This window comes from Ceratotherium simum, chromosome 6 (genome assembly GCF_057802395.1).
Source record: "Ceratotherium simum simum isolate JZ-2026a chromosome 6, ASM5780239v1, whole genome shotgun sequence".
Taxonomy (NCBI): domain Eukaryota; kingdom Metazoa; phylum Chordata; class Mammalia; order Perissodactyla; family Rhinocerotidae; genus Ceratotherium; species Ceratotherium simum.
In genome coordinates, this window is record NC_141905.1 from 14,156,283 (window position 1) to 14,179,707 (window position 23,425).

Sequence of the window (23,425 nt, forward strand, 5' to 3'; positions counted from 1 at the left end):
TGTGGAGCATCTTTTTATATGCTTATTTGCCATCTATATATCTTCTTTAGTGAGGTGTCTGTTAAGATCTTTTGACCATTTTTTTAATTAGGTTGTTTGTTTTCTTGTTGAGCTTTAAGAGTTCTTTGTATATTTTGGATCATAGTCCTTTACCACACATGTCTTTTGCAAATATTTTCTTCCGGTCTCTGACTTGTCTTCTAGTTCTCTTGATATTCTCTTTTGCAGAGCAGAAGTTTTTAATTTAATGAAGTCCAGTTTATCAATTATTTTTTTCATGGATCGTGTGTTTGATGTTATATCTAAAAAGGCATCACCATACACAAGGTCATCTAGGTTTTCACCTATGTTATCTTCTAGGAGTTTTATAGTTTTGTATTTTTCATGTAGGTTTATGATCCATTTTGAGTTAATTTTTGTGACAAGAGTGAGGTCTGTGTCTAGAATAATATTTTTGCATGTGGATGTCCAGTTGTTCCAGCCCCACATGTTGAAAAGACTATCTTTTCTCCACTACCTTTGCTTCTTTGTCAAAGATCAGTTGACTATATCTATGTGGTTTTATTTCTGGGCTGTCTATTCTGTTTCATTGATCTATTTGTCTATTTTTCACCAATACCACACTGTCTTAATTATTGTAGCTTTATAATAAGCCTTGAAGTCCTCCATTTTGTTCTGCTCCTTCAATATTGTGTTGGCTGTTCTGAGTCTTTTGACTCTCCATATAAACTTTAGAATCAATTTGTCAACATCCATAAAATAATTTTCTAAGATTTTGATTGGGATTGCATTGAATCTATAGATCAAGTTGGGAAGAACTGACATATTGACAATATTGGGTCTTCCTATCCATGAACACAGAATATCCCTCCATTTATTTAGTTCTTCTTTGATTTCTTTCATCAGAGTTTTTTAGTTTTCCTTATATAGATTTTGTACATATTTTCTTAGACTTTTTCATATTTTTCCATTTTGGAGGGTGCTAACGTAAATGGTACTGTGTTTTTAATCTCAATTCCACTTGGTCATTGTTGGTATATAGGAAAACAATTGACTTTTGTATATTAACCCTGTATTCTGCAACCTTGCTGTAATTGCTTATTAGAGCCAGGAGTTTTTCAGCCTGCCATTTTGAACCAAAAGACTCTTGTCGTCTTTTTTTCTACCTTTGTATTCTTTTGTTTCCTTCTCCTTCTAGTTTCAATTTTTTCTTCTTGGTTTCATCTGTTCCTATAATTACCAGAATAAAACCAAAATATTTTATTTTTGCTTTATCTAAAACCCTTTCAGTATTTCTTCTTAAGTATCTTCAATGAAAAAGGGATCAAAATAAAGAAAATGCAAATAAAGTTAATCAAGTTTTAGAATAGGCTAAACACATTTTTTTAACTAAATTACTTTCTAGCAAGAAATACAGCACTTGTGAAAATAAGTGACAGGCAGTGGGATGGATGGAGGACGGGAAAGAGACTATGATTTGATTTTTTTCAAAAATTCCTCCAAATGTATTTACTTTTGCTACTGCAAAAAAATACATTTAGCGTCCCATGCAGCTTTTTCCATAAGAAGGTAACATTGACCTCGTGCATTCTATTTTATAGTGTCCTATTAATGGTTTTCTATTTTATAGTGTCCCCTTAATAAACCCCTTCAGAGGAAGTTTATTGATTTGAAAGACATGATGATCAATTTCATAACCTTCTGGGGAAGGGAACAGCATGTGCAACATTCAAAAGAATTTTATACATACAATGCTGAGGGAATTAACGTGTTCTTAGACATGTAGCCGCTGGGACTTTCTTATATCAATTTAAAAGGCTAAGTTTTCACAGTCAAGCTATGCATCCAAGGAGTTTCAAACACATTCTAATACTGAACACAGAGAACCACATCTTCATTATTACATTGGTAAGAAGGTTTCCATTCTCACCTGTAGTCTATACTGTTACCTCAAGAACCATATAGGGGCCCGCCCCACAGGCATAGCAGTTAAGTGCGCACACTCTGCTGCTGGCGGCCCGGGTTTGGATCCCGGGAGTGCACCAATGCACCGCTTGTCAGGCTATGCTGTGGCAGCATCTCACATAAAGTAGAGGAAGATCAGCATGGATGTTAGCTCAGGCCCAGTCTTCCTCAGCAAAAAGAGGAGGATTGGCATGGATGTTAGCTCAGGGCTGATCTTCCTCACACACACACACAAAAAAGAACCATATAAATAGAACCAAATCTCTTTCTCTCTCCCCTTCCGTCTCTCTCTCTCACTCTCTTTCTCCCTTCCCTCAATCTCTGATATTTTACTCAAGTTTAATATAACTGGCCAGTAAACATGGCAACACTTTTGATAGATAGTCTAAGGACAAAGCACATTAAATCTAACAGAACATCATTTATCTCTAATATCAGGCCCATTTAAGTAATAATTTTTGGTAAAATATAATCCAAGTAGCTATAAAGATAAAGCTTCCAAGAAAATTTTAGGAGTCTGTAAATCAGATCTCTATAGTCCAGGTAAAACATAACTGATATTCTGCATCGCCTGTCATGATTCAAAGTCATCATAACTCCTCAAACTATGACAATTAAATGGCTCATCTCATATCATCATCATAATATTCCTTTATAGTCTTGGTTTAATTCCCTTCCCTAACTAACCCTTTTAGTAAGTACAGGAACCCCTCTTTGGTCTTTATTTAGTAGTTGGTACTATCTGTATCTCATGAAGAGAAAATCAGAAAATATAACTAGGCCTCTTGTAGATCTCATTCTCTTCCATTGTTCTGCTGTAACCACCATGTTATCTAGTCAAAAATAGATGATCTTTTATTTTTATTTTTTAATATGGTGGAATGCAATTTAGAATATTTATTAAAATTTTAAGCATACTACCAATCCTTCAAGATTGTTTACTTTGTGATTGTTTATAATATTAAATAACATTTTTAGAAAACAAAATCATCCTAACATCAGTCAAAAGAGAAAGTGTTAAAAGAACTGGAGTACAATTTTACTGTGGAATACTATGCTCAGATTAAAAGAAATATATATATAAAGAGAGATAAATAGATGGATTACCATGTACATATACCAAATGTGTGTGTGTGTGTGTGTGTGTGTGTGTGTGTGTGTGTGTGTGTAGAGATTACCACAAAAGATTGGAAATATTGGAAATGGAATCCAAAGATTCTATTACTTGGATTGCAACAGTCTAAAGATCCAAAAAGTGGATTCAAAGATTCTAATCTTTCCAAAGATTACCAAGACACATTTCTAAGTAATTAATAGAAGCAATTTGCAGAATTAGACATGCAGAATGTTACTATTTATGTCAAAATGAAAGAAGGGGGAAGAAAAACTATAAGTCTTCTGGTGGGTGGAAATAGCTTATGACAGACTCGCCTCCCGCGGAGAATAATTAGAAAAACCAGAGTTAAAATACAGAGTAAAAAGCACATAAAATGCAGAGTTGGTGTGTTTGAAGGCTGCAGAGAGCTGCTGGGACAACAAGAAGTAGAGAGAGTTAAGGGGAAACATGAACACTGGGCAGAGTTGATTCTGCAGCTGCTTTCACCACAAAGCAATTGCCAATTTGGGGCACAGACATGAGGGTAAGAATCAGGGGTTCACCCCCTTAAAGATTACGGTCAAGGAACAAGAAATCAGCAGAGGTTCTGGCAGAGAATCAAGTGGCCTCAAATTTCCCCAGTTCATTTGCCATATCTGCAGGCTGAGTGAAGTGGAACACTAAAATCCTAAGCAAAAACCCTCTGAAAAGCAGAGTGGACTTTTCAGTGGTTGCGTGGGACAAAAATGAGTTTCAGTGGTCCACAGTGGGGAGGGGCTCCAGAAAATTCTCCAGGCTTTCAGATGCAAATCCTAGAGGACCAGGGTCAATCAAGAGGTGAACAGAGCCTTACCAAAGCTGTGACCCAGCCCCCAATTAGCACAGAGAGGTCACAGCAAGTTATTCTCAGATCTTTGTTCTGCAGGTGATTACTTGAATGGCAAGGCGGGCAGACACCTATGATTCTGGGTCAGGATGTAACAAGACATTTTCTGGTTTGATTTAGCTCGGTAGGTAGAACAGGCAGCTTCTCTTGCCTCATTAGGCAGCCACTAGGAGGAAATAATAGCCATCCCTACAGCCTGAAAGCAAATGACCCGATTGTCCTCTTTTCTGAATATGCACAGTACATCTCAAAATACTGACCCCACTCTAAAAAATTCTGTGAACATGACTTGCTTTTAGCTTGCTGGTAGGGATGGGATTTTAGGACAAGACCTAATAGAGCCCCTTTGATGCAGCGTATGTTTAGTGTCTGCTCACATTGATAGTCAGAGGTATCACTAATTGTGGATGGAGATGCTTGTTCACAACGAGAATGGAAAGAGGCTGTGCTTTCCAAAATAAAGTGGCCAGCCCTTAAAAGTTTAGATATTCTTATCCTTATTTCTTTCAGAAGATGAAATGAAGTTTTAGAGAGATTAAGAAACATGCACAAGGTAATGTAGCTACTGTAGGGCTAGGAGTCAAACTCTGGTCTGTCTGATTTCAAAATCATGCTTTTTCTGTTACAAAACAGTGTCTCAAAAAGCTGCCGACATCAAGTCATCATTGTTTAAAGTGTTGGAAATTACAAATATTTTAGTCACGCTCACGTTCAAAACCTAGCACAAGACCTATATAGCAGCGTGAATAATCAAGCTTGTGCCTTGGATCTAAGGCATTAAGACAGAAGTGAAATTTAACAATCAGGACGAGGAAGGGCATTTGCATGGAGAAGGCAGGGTCGAGGCAAGGAAGAAGGGTTTGATGTAACGTGTCAGTTAGAATAGGCTGCATTATGCTGAGTAACAAATAATCCCCCAAAACTCAGAGGGTTAAAACCACAAAGATTTATTTCTTTCCCATCCTACACTTCACCATGGGTCAGCTTGGGTCCCATTGTCTCTCCAGGAACCAGGGTAATTCAGCAACCACTATCTTGAAATATTCTGGTCACCAAAACAAGGGTTAAAAGATCTTGGGAAAGTACACATTGGCCCTCAAAGCCTGCTTGCAGGAGGAACATACATACCTCCCAAGCACATCGAATTGGCTAAAACAAGTCCTGCAGACTCCCTAACTGTAAGTGTGGGCAGAGGAGCATAGTCCCACCACAAGCCTGCAAGGAGAGAGAGCCAGATTATCTAGAATATCTATCAACAGCCCTAATGGCTACCACATATGAAAGCTCATTTGAGTGTTGCTTTTATTATCACCAAAGTGACCAAAAACGCCAACTATATCAAATAAATTATAAGAAGGAAAGTTGTCATTTATTGAGTTCCTAATATGCAGAAAGCACACTTCTGAGGCCTTTTTAAAGTTCAATATGGTTGTCCTCATATTTCAGAGAGGAATCTGGGGCTCTAAAAAGTTAAGTAAAGGCTTCAGGTTCAAGATTGTGTACTAAGAATGTGCATTTAGCTTCTATCCCTTCAAAAGTCTTTGAAATGAAGGCAAAGAACAAAAGGGAATAAATTTGTAACAGGGCAATGAAAAGGGGAGAGATACTGCAGAAGAGAGATTTTCTCAAAGTAAAGTACAGACAGATACAACAGAGTAGAAGGGAGGCTCATGCAGAGTTAGCTCCTGACTCTAGATTTTCAGGCATGGGGGTAGGAATGGAAACAATGACAAGAAGCAGCATGATGAATTGAAGATAAGTCTATTGAACAAATTTGCCAGTCAGACCACCCAGATATCTCATCCCCTCCCATATGTGCAAACCACCTGGCAAAGGTGACATTTGTCACAGGCAAAGACAATGGGACCCAAGCTAACCCATGGTGAGGTGTAGGATGGGAAAGAAATTCCCATCATTCCCTACATTCCACTCCTGGGAATCTGCTTTCTGAAGCAATTGAATGATTTTCTAGGTGAGGGCTAGTGTCCCTATTGTGGGTGTCAATCCCCTCTTCTCTCTGCCATGTGGCAGGTCTGGTAGGGGTGATTCAGCTGCCTGCTCCTCACCCATGCACTATGTCATGCCATGCACATAGCACAGAGTTCTCAATAAGCCCACCAGTAGGCTGAAGGGCTGGAGGCCTCACCATCACCATCATCATCATTGTAATAAAATAGTAGCTAAAATCCTTTGTGTGTGGAAGCTAAACTAGTGATACCCCTGTTTCTGCCTGGTTGTGGAACCATTTGAGAGCTAGACAATGGGGTAAGTCTGACAGAAAGCAACATATCAACTTTATTAATTAAAACAGCAACTGGAAAACCTGAACTAGATCTGCAGCAGCAATGGCCTTATAGTACTGCACCCTTGAATTAGGAAGGTCTACCAACCCCATTACAGCAGGACCACCTGAGTCCTCATCGCCAGGGGCTAGCCCCTTTTACCAGAGAGCAGGGCAAGATGCATGCTCTTCACAGGCTGGCCAGCCCGAAAGAATAAAGAGAAAGGAAGGAGATGAACAATGTATAACTTGTAACTATGCTCCTGCCAAAATCCCCAATCAGATTAGTTATCGCTCCCTGGTTGGGAGGAATGAATGATGGGGCTAAGAGGCTAGAAATGCTACTCTAACGAAAGCTCCTCCAAATGGAAACATAAAACCAGAGGAAAAAAAGTTTCTACTCTCAACACTTTATCAGTCATCAGTCAACCAGAGAAACGAAACCACTCTGAGTTTTTTATTACAGAGGGCATTGAGTACAGGGAATTGGTTTCATAGGAGATGGAAGAGGCTAAATAGCCAACCAAGAAATAATGAGGCAACAAACAAATTAGCTATCACAGGAAGCCAAGACCACCTACAAAAAGATGAAGCAGTGCTGTTGGAGCCTAGGGGCGTCTCGTCCCCTGGAAGAATCTGGAACCACAGTAGGCATAAACTTTGGGGCTGAAGCTATGGAAAGAAAAAGGAAACTGTCAGAAACGCCACCTGACGCAGAAAAGGAGGGGGAGCAACATCCTGGCTTCTCACTTGCTCCTCTCTCTGGCCAGAAACCAGCAGACACGCAGCCCTGGAAGCACAGCCTGAAGGGGCTGGCAGAGCCACAAAGTGGGGGGTGAGAATGGATCTGAAGACAAACAGGCCCTGAGCTGGCACAAACGCTGATGTCTATTTGTACACTCACTCTGTACCAGACGCTGAGCTAAATATTATACACAGGTTAGCTCACTTAATTCCTACAACAAGTCTATATGGTAGATATTTACTGTCGTTATTCCGCTGGATAGGCAAGGAGCCTATTTAAAGTTGACCAGTAGAACTAAAATAATAATATAACTAGCAGTAATTAGCGGAGAGTAGTTAGTTTTGCAGGGGAATCGGTGGACAATGTTTAAAACTGATAAAGGGAACCTAAACATATAATAATACTATTTAGAGTTCTAGAGGAAACTAGTAGAACTAAATCAAGAAATAGTTAAGAGGATCGTCTCTGTGCAATAAGACTAGATAAAGGCAGGAGACTTTTGCTTTTCTATTTTATAGTTTGCTATAATATTTGGAATTTTGGCCAAATGCACAATTTCTTTTATAATAAGAAGGGGGAAAAGAAAGTTACTTGGCAGAGCCAATTTCATACAACTCTAAAGTTCATGCTTTTACATTACACTCTGCTGTCTCTGTACCAGGATTGACTTGTAAATAATTTCTCTGCCACAAAAACCAGCCCCACCTGTGGCCATATAACACACTCACTGGACAGTCAGAACACATTGCAGAAAATCCTGGGGTTAGGGAAAATTGCCTGGGACCTCAAGGGCAAAATAGTGTGCTTCTTGGAGATTCAACATATGAGCAGCCATCAGGCCTCTAAGCAACTTCTTAATCTACTGAAACAAGGATTGCAAAGATACTGATTGCTACATAAGCAACAGCTACAGTGAAACAACGTTAGCATAGATTTTGATAGTCAATTAGTTATTTTGAGAAATTGCCAGCAAAATTTCCCTACCATGGGTTTAAATAACCAAACGTTTCATGTGTGAAGTGTGTATAGGATAAATAACGTAATCAGGTGATGTGATTGGTTTTATGGAATTATCTCTAATCAGTGATAAAGCAATTAACATAAAATTATTTTATAAACTTGAAAGGTACTCTCTTTCTTCACCTCAATGACCACCTGCCTTAATCTAAACAAAATCTCATTGTAATAGCCAAACACATCATCATCAAAGTGAACTTGACTAATCCTCCAATAGCTCAGATAATTACCCCTATTTTTTTTAAAAAAGGGAAGGAAATGGAGAACGTAATGCTTTCAGTCCTGTGTAATTTAGTCTCCAATCTCTTTACCATAGTATTCAGCAAACCAAAATTATGATTCAACCTTGCTACTTCTTTTCTTCCTCCCACAACCCTGGTGGGAAGGTGGTCTGTTTGTATAGAGATGTTGTTAGCATAATAATGCAAGTGAGTTACACTAAGAGAGGGGGCCAATATTAGGAAGGAAAAGATGAGTCTCCTATCTGGGTTGGTCTCAGAGACCTAAAGCTTCCCACTAAGATGCATGGTGACATCCTACTGGTGCTCCACAAGGATGGAGTAGAAAAAGGTCTTGGAACCTGGAGGCAGTTCCAGCTTCATGGGTGTGCAACCTGTGCAGCCACACTGGGCCCCACACTCAGAAGGACCCTGCACTTGGTTTAATGCTTTGCTAAGGCCAACTTGAAATTTTTAATAATTTCTTAATTAGGGGACCTGCATTTTTGTTTTCACTGGGTCCCCCAAATTATGTAGCTGGTCTTATATTGAGGACTAAGCCAAGACTCTGGGGGTAGGACTGAGGGGAATATGGGTAAAGATGAAAAAAAGGAAGACCAGAAAAAGACAAGATTCCAGGGCACCCAAGTCCAGGTGAACTTATTTGGACTGAAGGTGACACAATGGAAAAAGACAAGAAATGGTTGTGCATTATCTTCTGGGCTGGTAAAGGACTGTACTCACATGCTTGTTTGTCCTAATCCTGGATCCATAATAGAGGAGTGTAGGTTTCCTTTAGCTCATATTAACTATCTTGTCAATTCTTCTTTCAACTGAAGAATTCATATTTAGACTAATTTCCCTGACTTTATTATTTTCATCTTATTTTATATGTGTTATTTATTTTCTTTTTTCCATTTTTGATATTTTGTTACCTGACCTTATTTGTCAATATAGTATTTGCCAAAATGTTATTTGACACTATTGGGACAATAATCCACAGCTAACTTAAAATTTCTACCGTATTTTTTTTATTCCATCAATAATTACTTTCTCTAGCACTTAAAATCAGACACAGTTCAGTCCTGTTCAAGACGGCAATGTAGGAAGATCCTGAACTCACCTGCTCCCATGGACACATTGAATATGCAGCTATATACAGAATAATTTCCTCTGAAAGAAACCCAAAGTCTAGCTGAGTGGCTACTACACATCGGGCAAATGAGAAAAAAACCCCACATTGAAATGGATAGGAGAGGCTGAGACAAGCTTGCCATAAACTCCACACCTGACACGGTGTTTCACAATCGGGCAAGAACTCACAACCCTGAGATTCTTCCTGAGGAGCAAAGGGTTTGAACCCCACATCTGGTACCCCAACTTTTAACACCTGCACCTGAGAGATGAGCCCCAAAACATCTAGCTTTGAAAGCCAATGGGGCTTGCATCCATGAGACCCGTAAGGTTATAGCAATCTGAGAAACAGTTCTTAAAAGGCTCACACAGACTTACCCATCCCAGGGCCCAGTGCAGAGCCAACCAACTGAAATTCATCCCCAGTTATTCTGTGAAAGAAGCCTATTAGCTTATCTTCATAGCTGTGGCCTCAGGGGCAGTTATCAACTTAAAAGTTAACAACTTAAAATAGAATCTTATATATATACAAGTTGTTTCATGTAAGCCTCATGGTAACCACAAAGCAAAAACCTATAGTAGATAGACCACAGATAAAGAGAAAGGAATCTACGCAGACCACTACAGAAAATCATCAAATCACAAAGAAAGAGAGCAAGAGAAGAAGAACAAAGGAATTATAAAACGTCCAGAAAATAATTAACAGAATAGCAATAAATATACATAGCTATCAATAATTACTTTAAATGTAAATGGACTAAATTCTCCAATCAAAGGACTTAGAGTGGCTGAATGGATTAAAAAAACAAGACTCATCTATGCTTTGCCTACAAGAGACTCACTTCAGGTGAAGGACACACACAGACTGAAAGTAAAGGGATGGAAAAAGATATTCCATGCAAATGGAAACAAAAAGAAAGCTGAGGTAGCTATACTTACATAAGACAAAACATATTTAAGACAAGGACTGTAATAAGAAAAATAGATAGTCATTATATAATGATAAAGGGGCCAATCCACAAAAGGGCATAACATTTGTAAATATTTGTGCACCCAACATAAGAGCATCTAAATATATAAAGAAAATATTAACAGACCTAAAGGAAGAAATAGGCAGCAACACAATAATAGTAGGGAACTTTAATACTCCACTTTTGTCGATGGATAGATCATCTAGACAGTAAATCAATAAGTAAACATTGGCCTTAAACAACATGTTAGACCAGATGGAGTTAACAGACATATATAGAACATTCCAACCAAAAGCAACAGAATACACATTCTTCTCAAGTGCACGTGGAACATTCTCCAGGATAGATCATATGTTAGGCTACAAAACAAGCCTTAATAAATTTAAGAAGATTGAAATCATATCAAGCATCTTTTCTGACCACAATGGTATAAAAGTAGAAATCAATTAAAAGAAGAAAACTGGAAAATTCACAAATATGTGGAGATTAAATAACATGCTACTGAACAACCAATGGGTCAAAGAAGAAATCAAAAGAGAAATCAAACAATATCTCAAGACAAATGAAAATGGAAATACAACATACCAAAACTTATGGGATGCAGCAAAAGCAGTTATAGAGGGAAGTTCATAGTGATAAATGTCAAAAAGACAAGAAATAACAAGTGTTGATGAAGATGTGGAGAAAAGGGAAGACTCATGCCTTGTTGGTGGGAACGCAAATTGGTACAGCCATTATGAAAAACAGTATGGAGATTCCTCAAAAAATTAAAAATAGAACTACCATATGATTCAGCAATTCTGCTTCTGGGTATTTACCTGAAGGAAACAAAAACACTAACTTGAAAAGATATATGCATCCACATGTTCATTGCAGCATCATTTACAATAGCCAAGACATGGAAGCAACCAAGGTGTCCTTCGATGGATAAATGGATAAAGAAAATGTGGCATATATATACAATGGACTATTATTCAGCCATAAAAAAGATGAAAATTTCATCACTTGCAACAACATGGTTAGACCTTGAGGACGTTATGCTAAGTGAAATAAGTCAGGCAGAGAAAGACAAATACCATGCCATATGATCTTACTTATGCGTGAAATCCAAAAAAAAAAAGAAAACAAAAACTGAACTCATACATAGAGAGAACAGACTGATGGGTGCAAGAGGTGGGGTTGGAGAAATGGGTGAAGCTGCTCAAGAGATACAAATTTCCAGTTACAAAATAAATAAGTCCTGGGGATATAAGTGCAGCATGGTGACTATAGTTAATACCGAATTGTGTGTTTGAAAGTTACTAAGAGAGTAGATCTTAAAATTTCTCATCACAAGAAAAGAAATGTGCAACTATGTGTGGCAATGGATGCTAACTAGACTTATTGTGGTGATCCTTTTGTGATATATACAAATATGGAATCATTATGCTGTACACCTGAAGCTAACATAATGTTGTGTATCAATTATATCTCAATTAAAAAAATCAGACACATTTCTCTCCTATTATTTGATAATAACAAATTAATGTTTTCCACTGAGAAACACTATTTTTATCATCAAGGTGTGCTATTTCTTACCCTTATTCATCTCTGCCACACACCTAATAAGATGAGACTTTTAAAATTTCAGCTCTGAGGGGCGGAGTCAAGATGGCGGCGTAGGCAGACTCTGAACTCACCTCCTCCCGTGGACACAGCCAATTTACAACTACTGGTGGAAAAATTACCCCTGAGACAGAACTGAAAACTGGATAAGAGAAACTCCTGCAACAACAGACAATCCTAACTGGGGTAGAAGAGGCAGAGACTCCCTTCTGGAGAGGAAAAACGCCACCTTCACAAGCCGCCAGCTTCACGGCCGCCGGGAGCAGCTCACAGGTACGCAGCCTCCCTGGAGGCGCGGGGCCCTGAGCCGGGGAGCGCCCCCGCTGTGGGCATTTTGTGGACCCAGCACAATTGAGACCAGCAGCATAATATCTGACTTTGCCTGCTACTAAAGCATTGCGTAGCACCCCCAGAAAACCCGGTTCACAAAGAAACTAAAACTGGCTCTTAAAGGGCCCACGCACAAACTCACCCGTTCCAGAAAGCATCCTAAAATCACCAGAAAGAAAGGTGCACAGTGCTTTGGTGACAAGAGACTCACCTAATAGGCCCTGAGTGCATCTCCGTGAGGGGTGAGACCTCTCCAGGGACTGGGACATTGGCGGCGGCCATTGTTGTGGCCTGGTGTGGGCGTGCTGACACAGACACCATTGGAGTTCTCCCTGAGACCTGCTAGCCCAGGGTCTGCTCCACCCGCTAGAGCGCCGATTTAATCCAGCTCAGCCAGGGCAGGCAGCCCACCCTAGAGACTAGCCCCACCCAACAACAAGCCCTCAGGCAACGTGTGGGCCTGCATAGATTGGTGACTGGATTCTCTGCAGCCTGGCAACTGAGCTGACTTGAGCGGGGCAGGGTGTGCACAAGGAGCGGGTGGAGAGTGTGGGGCGGTGGCAGAGTGTGTGGGGCTCCCGCCGTGGAGAGACTGGGTCCGCTTGGGGAGGTCAGGGCGTGCACACGGGGCAGGACTGTGTTGACTGTGTGTGTGGACCTGTGGGCGGCAGGGCTTCTCAGCCGCAGAAGACTTGCACTTCTCAAAAACCCACATAGGAGGTTTGCTCCACCTTCCAAAACCTGAAACAATTGGGTGCTCCTGTGCCTGAGGCCAGCCCCACCCAGCTGCAATCCTCAGAGAGCTGACAAGAGACCTAATAGGCTAGAGGCTTACAGCAATTGTAAGGCCCTGAGCCTAACAACCTGCCACGGTGGGGGCCTACTCACTTAAAAGAAATACTGCAACACAAATGTGGTATTAGAACTTGCAGCCAACTGTGCTGGGGATCCCCACACCTGATAAAGAGACTGAAGGGCCCACAACAACTACAAGCAGCTGAGCATTACAACAGCTGGCCAGGAGCATAACTCAGCCTCCCTGGGCGCCTACAGGAGAGCAAACAGGACACAGCAGAAGGATACCCGTACCCCACATAGGGGTCCCCCCTGGAACATTGAGAACTGAGGGAAGCACACTGGAAGCCTCCTAAGCCATCACTTACATAAGGTCACCTATCCAAGAGCAGGAGACGTAGCTGACCTACCTAATACGTAGACACAAGCACAGGGAAAGAGGCAAAATGAAGAGGCAAAGAATACCTTCCAAGTCAGGGAACAGGCCACAACCCCAGAAAAGGAACTCAGTGAAACAGAAATGAGCACCCTACCCGACAGAGAGTTCAAACTAAGAGTGTTAAGGATGCCCACTGATCTGGGGAGAAGAATAGATGGACTCAGTGAGAATGTCAACAAAGAAATGGAAGATATAAAAAGAACCAATCAGAAATGAAGAATACAATACTGGAAATGAAAAACTCATTAGAGGGACTCAAAAGCAGAGTAGAGGATACAGAAGAACGGATCTGTGAGCTGGAAGAAAGACTAGAAGAAATTACCCAAGGTGAACAGGGAAAAGAGAAAAGAAATAAAAAGAGTGAGGACAGTCTAAGGGACCTCTGGGACAACATCAAGCGCACTAACATCCGTGTTATAGGTGTCCCGGAAGGAGAAGAGCGAGACAAGGGGGCAGAGAATCTATTTCAAGAAATAATAGATGAAAACTTCCCTAACCTAAGGAAGGAAACAGACATCCAGGTACAGGAGGCACAGAGAGCCCCAAACAAGATAAACCCAAAGAGGCCCACACCAAGACACATCATAATCAAAATGTCCAGAATTAAAGATAAAGAGAGAATCCTAAAAGCCGCAAGAGAATGTCAAGTTACATACAAAGGAAACCCCATAAGGCTATCAGCTGACATCTCAGCAGAAACCTTACAGGCTAGAAGAGAATGGCATGATATATTTAAAGTGCTAAAAGGAAAAAACTTACAGCCAAGAATACTCTACCCAGCAAGGTTATCGTTCAAAATGGAAGGAGAGATCAAAATTTTCCCAGATAAGCAAAAATTAAAGGAGTTTGTCACCAAGAAACCAGTGTTACAAGAAATGTTAAAGGGACTGATTTAAGGGGAAAAGAGAAGACCACAAATAGGAAAAATTATTTCCACGATTAGAACGTAATGGATACAAATGCACAAAAAAGAGGTTGGATATGATATCAAAAACATAAAAGGAGGGAGGAGGGTAGTTAAAGAGTACAGCTTTCAGACAGAGGTCAAACTAAAGTGACCATCAATTCTGTATAGAAGAAGTAAGGAACAGAGAAGGACTACTAAAACACTGAGGAAAAAAAAAAAAAAGTTAAAAAATGGCAGTAAGTACATACTTATCAATAGCTACTTTAAACGTCAATGGACTAAATGCTCCAATTAAAAGGCATAGGGTGGCTGACTGGATAAAAAACAAGACCCATATATATGCTGCATACAAGAGACACACTTCAGACCTAAAGACACTCACAAACTGAAAGTGAAGGGATGGAAAAAGATACTCCACGCAAATGGCAATGAAAAGAAAGCTGGGGTAGCAGTACTCATATCAGACAAAATAGACTTTAAAACAAAAACTGTAAAACGAGACAAAGAAGGGCATTACATAATGATCAAGGGAACAATCCAACAAGAGGATATAACACTTGTAAATATCTACGCACCCAATGTAGGTGCACCTAAATATATAAAGCAATTATTAACAGACATAAAAAGAGAAATAGACAGTAACACAATAATAGTAGGGGACTTTAACACTCCACTTACACCAACGGATAGATCATCCAAACAGAAGATCAATAAGGAAACATTGGCCTTAAACGACACACTAGAACAGATGGACCTAGTAGATATATACAGAGCATTCCATCCAAAAACCGAAGAATACACGTTCTTTTCAAATGCACATGGAACGTTCTCCAGGATTGATCACATATTAGGCCACAAAAAAAGTCTCCATAAATTTAAGAAGATTGAAATATTACCAAGCATCTTTTCTGACCACAAAGGTATGAAACTAGAAATCAACTATAGGAAGAAAATCAGAAAGGCCACAAATACATGGAGATTAAACAAAATGCTACTGAACAACGACTGGGTTAATGAAGAAATCAAAGAAGAAATCAAAAAATACCTGGAGACAAATGAAAATGAAAATACGACATGCCAGAATTTATGGAATACACCAAAAGCGGTTCTACGAGGGAAGTGTATAGCAGTACAGGCCTATCACAACAAACAAGAAAAATCTCAAATAAACAATCTAACAATGCACCTAAAGGAACTGGAAAAAGAAGAACAAACAAAGCCCAAAATCAGTAGAAGAAGGGAAATAATAAAAATCAGAGCAGAAATAAATGAAATAGAGACCAAAAAAACAATAGAAAAAATTAATAAAACCAAGAGCTGGTTCTTTGAAAAGATCAACAAAATTGACAAACCTTTAGCTAGACTCACCAAGAAAAAAAGAGAGAAGGCACAAATAAGTAAAATCAGAAATGAAAGAGGAGAGGTTACAACAGACACCTCAGAAATACAAAAGATTATAAGAGAATACTATGAAAAACTATATGCCAACCAATTCGACAATCTGGAAGAAATGGATAAATTCTTAGAATCATACAACCTTCCAAAACTGGATCAAGAAGAAGTAGAGAATTTGAATAGACCAATCACCAGTAAGGAGATCGAAACAGTAATCAAAAACCTCCCCAAAAATAAAAGTCCAGGACCAGACGGCTTCCCTGGTGAATTCTACCAAACATTCAAAGAAGTCTTAATACCTATCCTTCTCAAACTCTTCCAAAAATTGAGGAGGGGGAAGCTCCTAACTCATTCTACGAAGCTGACATTACCCTGATACCAAAACCAGACAAGGACAACACAAAAAAGAAAATTACAGGCCAATATCACTGATGAACATCGATGCAAAAATCCTCAACAAAATACTAGCAAATCGCATACAACAATACGTTAAAAGATTATACACCATGATCAAGTGGGATTTATTCCAGGTATGCAGGGATGGTTTAACATTCGCAAATCAATCAACGTAATACACCACATTAATAAAATGAAGAACAAAAATCACATGATCATCTCAATAGATGCAGAGAAAGCATTTGACAAGATCCAGCATCCATTTATGATAAAAACTCTGAATAAAATGGGTATAGAAGGAAAGTACCTCAACATAATAAAGACCATATATGAGAAACCCACAGCTAATATCATCCTCAATGGTGAAAAACTGAAAGCTATCCCTCTAAGAACAGGAACCAGACAAGGATGCCCACTGTCACCACTCCTATTTAACATAGTATTGGAAGTCCTAGCCAGAGCAATCAGGCAAGAGAAAGAAATAAAAGGGATCCAAATTGGAAAGGAAGAAGTGAAACTGTCACTATTTGCAGATGACATGATTTTATATATAGAAAACCCTAAAGAATCCACCAGAAAACTTTTAGAAGTAATAAACGAATATGGTAAAGTTGCAGGATACAAAATCAACATACAAAAATCAGTTGCATTTCTGTACACTAACAACGAAGTAGCAGAAAGTGAAATTAAGAATACCATCCCATTTACAATTGCAACAAAAAGAATAAAATACCTAGGAATAAACTTAACCAAAGAGGTGAAAGATCTGTACACCGAAAACTATAAAACATTTCTGAAAGAAATTGAAGAAGACACAAAGAAATGGAAAGATATTCCGTGCTCTTGGATTGGAAGAATTAACATAGTTAAGATGTCCATACTTCCTAAAGCCATCTATAGATTCAATGCAATCCCTATCAAAGTTCCAACAACATTTTTCACAGAAATAGAACAAAGAATCCTAAAATTTATATGGAACAACAAAAGACCCCGAATAGCTAAAGGAATCCTGAGAAAAAAGAACAAAGCTGGAGGTATCACACTCCCTGATTTCAAAATATACTACAAAGCTATAGTAACCAAAACAGCATGGTACTGGCACAAAAACAGACACACAGATCAATGGAATAGAATCGAAAGCCCAGAAATAAACCCACACATCTATGGACAGCTAATCTTTGACAAAGGAGCCAAGAACATACAATGGGGAAAAGAAAGTCTCTTCAACAAATGGTGTTGGGAAAATTGGATAGCCATATGCAAAAAAATGAAAGTAGACTCTTACCTCACACCATACACAAAAATTAACTCCAAATGGATTAAAGACTTGAATGTAAGACCTGAAACTGTGAAAGTTCTAGAAGAAAACATAGGCAGTATGCTCTTCGACATCAGTCTTAGCAACATCTTTTCAAACACCACATCTGACCAGGCAAGAGAAACAATAGAAAAAATAAACAAATGGGACTACATCAAACTAAAAAGCTTCTGCACAGCAAAGGAAACCATCAACAAAACGAAAAGACAACCTAACAATTGGGAGAAGATATTTGCAAACCATACACCTGATAAGTGCTTAATCTACAAAACATATAAAGAAGTCATGCCTCACAACAACAAAAACTACCAACCCAATTAAAAATGGGCAAAAGACCTGAACAGACATTTCTCCAAAGAAGATATACAGATGGCCAACAGACACATTAAAAGATGTTCAAAATCACTAACTATCAGGGAAATGCAAATCAAAACTACAATGAGATATCACCTCACGCCCGTCAGAATGGCTATAATTAACAAGACAGGAAACAACATGTGTTGGAGAGGTTGTGGAGAGAAGGGAACTCTCATACACTGCTGGTGGGAGTGCAAACTGGTGCAGCCACTATGGAAAACAGTATGGAGATTCCTCAAAAAATCAACGATAGAACTACCATATGATCCAGCTATTCCACTGTTGGGTATTTATCCAAAGAACTTGAAAACACCAATTTGCAAAGGTACATGCACCCCTGTGTTCATTGCAGCCTTATTCACGATAGCCAAGACTTGGAAGCAACCTAAGTGCCCATCAAGGGATGAATGGATAAAAAAGCTGTGGTATATATACACAATGGAATACTACTCAGCCATAAGAAACGATGAAATCCAGCCATTTGTGACAACATGGATGGACATTGAGGGCATGATGCAAAGTGAAATAAGTCAGAGGGAGAAGGTCAAATACCGTATGATTTCCTTCATTAAGTAGTAGATAATAACAACAATAAACAAACACATAGGGACAGAGATTGGATTGGTGGTTACCAGAGGGGAAGGGGGGAGGGAGGAGGGTGAAAGGGATAATTGGGTACATGTGTGTGGTGATGGGTTGTAATTAGTATTTTGGTGGTGAACATGATGTAATCTATGCAGAAATAGAAGTACAATGATGTACACCTGAAATTTTTACAATGTTATAAACCAATGTTACTGCAATAAACAAAAAATTAAAAAATAAATAAATAAAAAAATAAAAAATAAATAAAATTTCAGCTCTTCTTCTCCTCTCTTACCCAACTCTAGATGAGACAATTTTAGAAAATTTTTCTTTCCCCTGCTCACATCCTGCCCCCAAATCATAGATTTTTTTAAATAAAAATTCCCCTTACGGGGCCAGCGCGGTGGTGGAGGGAGTTAAGTGCATACGCTCTGCTGTGGCGGCCCAGGGTTCACCGGTTCGGATCCCGGGCTTGCACCGATGCACTGCTTGGCAAGCAATGCTGTGGCAGCGTCCCATATAAAGTAGAGGAAGATGGGCACAGATGTTAGCCCAGGGCCAGTCTTCCTCAGCAAAAAAAGAGGAGGATTAGCAGATGTTAGCACAGAGCTGATCTCCTCACAAACAAAAAAAACAAAGAAAAAAAATTCCCCTTACTAACATTTTTCTTCCTTTTTTTCCAAAATTCTTATTGTGAAAAATGTCAAACCTACCAGAAGGGTTGAAAGAATAGTATAATGAATATCCATTCAACTTTCACCCAGATTTACTACTCATTAGCATTTTGCCATGTATGCTTTCTATTTTTCTCTCTTACTTGTTCTCTTTCTCATAGAGATACACATGTACCACATATTTATCTTTGTTGAATTATTTGAAAGTAACTTGCGTATGTGATGTTAACCTCTAAATACTTGAGCATGTATCTCCTAAGAATAAAAACATTCTTGTATAGAACCAGAAAACAATATCACTCTTAAGAAATGTAGCATTGATAAAATCTTAGTATTTAATATCCAACCCTTTTAAAATTTCCTTAATTGTCTCAAGAATGTCCTTATAGTTGGGGGATTTTTAATCTGGGAGCAATCAATTGACCACACATTGCAATTAGTTGCCACATCTCTTTAGAACAGTTCTCTTGCCTTGTTTTTCAATCTCTCATGAGTTGGCATTTTTTTGTTTGTAAAAATATTCCACAATGTAGATTTGTCTGATTGCTTCCCTCATGAATAGATTCAGGTTAAACGTTTTGACAAGAATATTGCACAGGTAATATTGTGTCATTCTTTGTACATCATATCAGGAGGCACATAATTTTGGTTTATACCATTAGTGGTGACACTGAGTTTGATTATTCAGTTAAGGTGATATTTGCTGTGTTTCTCTATTGTAAAGGTAGCATCTGTCCTTTCTATTGAGGATAACTTATGTAGCACTTACATTCCTAGGTAAGTGGATAGGTAGACAGACAGATAAATGCATTGACACCTACTGTTTCCTTTCCTAGTCATCTTTTCTTGTCTTAAGGTCTCATTCTGGTTCATTTGATGCTTAAAATCTTTCCCCTACTATTTTTATCAGATGGAACATGCAGATAATTTTCTGATTAAGTCCTTACCTATCTGTAAAATCTCTTTTCCCCCAGAGAAGTGAATATATTTTGACTGGATAAGGTTATTATGATATAATCCTTTCTTTCAATGTTTATTCCACTACTTATAGCTCTCAGGGTCGAAGAAAGGCCTGATGGCACGTACACTTGTTCTTTCTGTCTGTAAACTAGTACTTCTCTTTATCCTTCAAGTTTCCAAACTTTAACAAAATATGTACCTGTGTCTTTTCTCACCAATCCTGCTTGGAAACTGGATAAGCACTATCAACATCTGGAATCATGTTTTTCTTCTGCTCAGGAAAGTTTGTTTTTCTCATTCTGTTTCTTTCTCTTCTTACAAAAACCATACTCTTCACATTTCTTCCAAAAGATTAGATGGAGAAGATCTTGATCATTTTACTTCCACACAAGCATTTCAGCCTCATTTACACTATTTCAGTGAAACAGTGCTACAGAAATCTGGATTGAGGGGCTAGAGAATACCTTACAATAGGTCAGTATCTCTTCAAGAAAATAAACTCTTTTCCTGTGGTGCTAAATTTAGAAAAACTGTTCATGAGCCTGTACCAGTAGAATGCCTGGGGTATGAAATTTCATGAGTAGGTCAAAGAAATGATGCTGAATGTCTCCTTCCCCGTCCATATGATCCATATCTTTCAACTATTTCTAACACCAAGGGACCTTAGGGAACATTTATGAGATTGTCTCCCAGTACATCCTTTCTTCTTATGGGAGCTCTCCTCTATAACAACCTTTATGTCCATTAGAGCTTCCGTGTTCTTGCCAGCACTGACCCCCTGGCTACATTCATTGGTTCAAGGGTAGAATAATATTTTCTTGTGTGTATCCATCAGGAGAGAGAAGGCAAGACAGTTGGGCCTTCCTGATAATAGCCGCTCATGTGACAGCCCCAGAGGGACTTTCACAGCTGCCAACACAGAGGCTTACCGATTCTGTCAAGGAATAAATGCTGTCATGAAAAAATATGCTTTACAATTTTTATAGTTTTCATCCATATCCTTCGACAGACCATCTGTCCCATCCCGTTCTCTCCCCTCATCTCCCCCGCAACAGTCTCCATGATACCAGCTGCCTTTAAAGACAAATGGAAGAGGGAAACGTGGATAAGTGGGGTTTCTTCCTTTCTTTTTACGTGGCAAAGTTTCTGAGGTGAATAAGATTTCAGGGACTTTAATGCAGAGGAAAGGAAACTGGAATGATTTTGCCTGAATGGTGAGAGAGATTCTTAGCAGTATAAATCTCGCTCACCAAAAACTCTCATGGCACCATCAAAGGTAAGGCCTGGTAGACCAAGTAGAACAACCCAGCTCTGCCCTCACCCACCCATCTCCGGCTTCATGTGAGATTACCAGTTGGTCTGAACTGAAGCGGCAGATACATCCCCTAGGAAGTGACTCAAACCCATTTTACTCAAAGCCAGACTATTGCATTTTTCTAATCCGACAAAATTTTTTTTGGGGGGAGAACAGCCAGAGTAAATTGAGCACTGATGTTAAAATGAATTTCCTCAAAAGCAACTTCTCCTACAATTAGGCATGTGGAGTGACTGTAGTCCTTGGCCTTCTGGCTGGTGACTGGTATAGCCCAGGGTGGAAGTAGAAGGTTAATAACTTAAGTTTTATCTAATTTAGCCAATAAGATTTTTCATGATGTTTTTAAGCACAAATAAAAACTTATGCTTATGTATCCCTCAGTAGTATGCACATCTAGGGAATATAAAGAAGCAAAAAAAATCCAATGCACATTTATACACACACATACCCCCCACACCCACAATAGAAATTTACCGACAGTTTCCAGCTCCAAAAATATATAGCATTGCTCGGGGCCTCCTTACCAATCTGTTTACACCGAACATTGATCACAAGTTCTTTATATTTTCTGAGCCAGACAAGAGTTTGTAAATTGATACAGTTTGTTTGCTATCCCCAGCGTAATGAAGAAAGCATCTCTCATAAGCAACTGGCTCAAATAATGATTTGGGGAAAGAAAACAATGTTTCCAAAAAAATATATACAGTCTTCCTTCAGTGTATCGCCCCAACTACAGGGCATAATCAGCATTTAAATGGATTGTGGAGTTTTCTCAGAGTTCTGAATCCATTTCTCTCTTTTCCCTAAAGAATCTTGATCTTATTGTTAGCCCTCCTCCCTCCCCACCCCAGTAGCATCCTAAACTTCCCCCTCTCCAGTAGCATCTTTCATTTTTTCCTCCTGAATAAGAGCTCCTTTAGCTTACAAAAACTTTCACCTAACTATCTTCCATCCATTTCTCCTCGTCCCTTATTTTCAAACTGCTTACAGTGTGCATTCATTCAAGAGTTCCTTATCCTTTGATTTATCCTCCTTCCACATTCTGTTCTCTGTCTACAATAACACTCTTTTCTCTCCTCACCCACCACATATGCACACTTTTTTTAAGGATGTGAGGAAAAGATTCAGATATATGGACTTCAAGGTTTAAAAACATAGTACAGGGGCCGGCCCAGTGGCGCAATCGGTCGAGTGCGTGCGTTCCCCTGCGGCGGCCTGGGGTTCGCCAGTTCGGCTCCCAGGCACGCACCGACACACGGCTTGGCAAGCCATGCTGTGGCCGCGTCCCATATAAAGTGGAGGAAGATGGGCACGGATGTTAGCCCAGGGCCATTCTTCCTCAGCAAAAAAAAAAAAAAAAAAAAAAGAGGAGGATTGGCAGATGTTAGCACAGGGCTGATCTCCTCACAAAAAAAAATAAAAATAAAAAATAAAAAAAAATAGTAAAAAATACTACAAGGAGAAACAATACCTTATTTGACTCTCCAGCACCTAAAACCACCTCTTAATTAAAATAAGAGATTTTATATGGTGGTTTTATCAATGCGTGTCTTGTTCAGAGAATGACCATATGAAGAAGTTGGCCCAGGACAGGCCTTGTTTACCTCTGTTGTCTCAACATGATTATGAATAATTTCCCATCTCATTCTCAAAAATGAATAGTGCCCTTTTTGCTACAGGTTTGAATAATAAGTTATATGATCACCCCATCCTACTTATGAGTATAGCAAATATAGTCCCAAATAGGACCAAAAATCTTTGAGGAAATGTATATTTTAGTTTCTGTAGTAACCATTAGAATTATAATATAAAGTGTGCATAATTATAAAGCAAATGAAGGGGAAAATTGAATGAATAATTTAAAACAATTTTATTAATCTAAAAAAAGTCAAGAAATAAGAGGGAAAAAGAACAGATGGGACAAATAGAAAAGAAATAGTAATACAATCAATATAAACACAAATGCATCAGTATTTTATTAAATGTAAATGCTTCCAATTAAAAACACTGTCAAACTGGATTTTTTTAAATCGCAC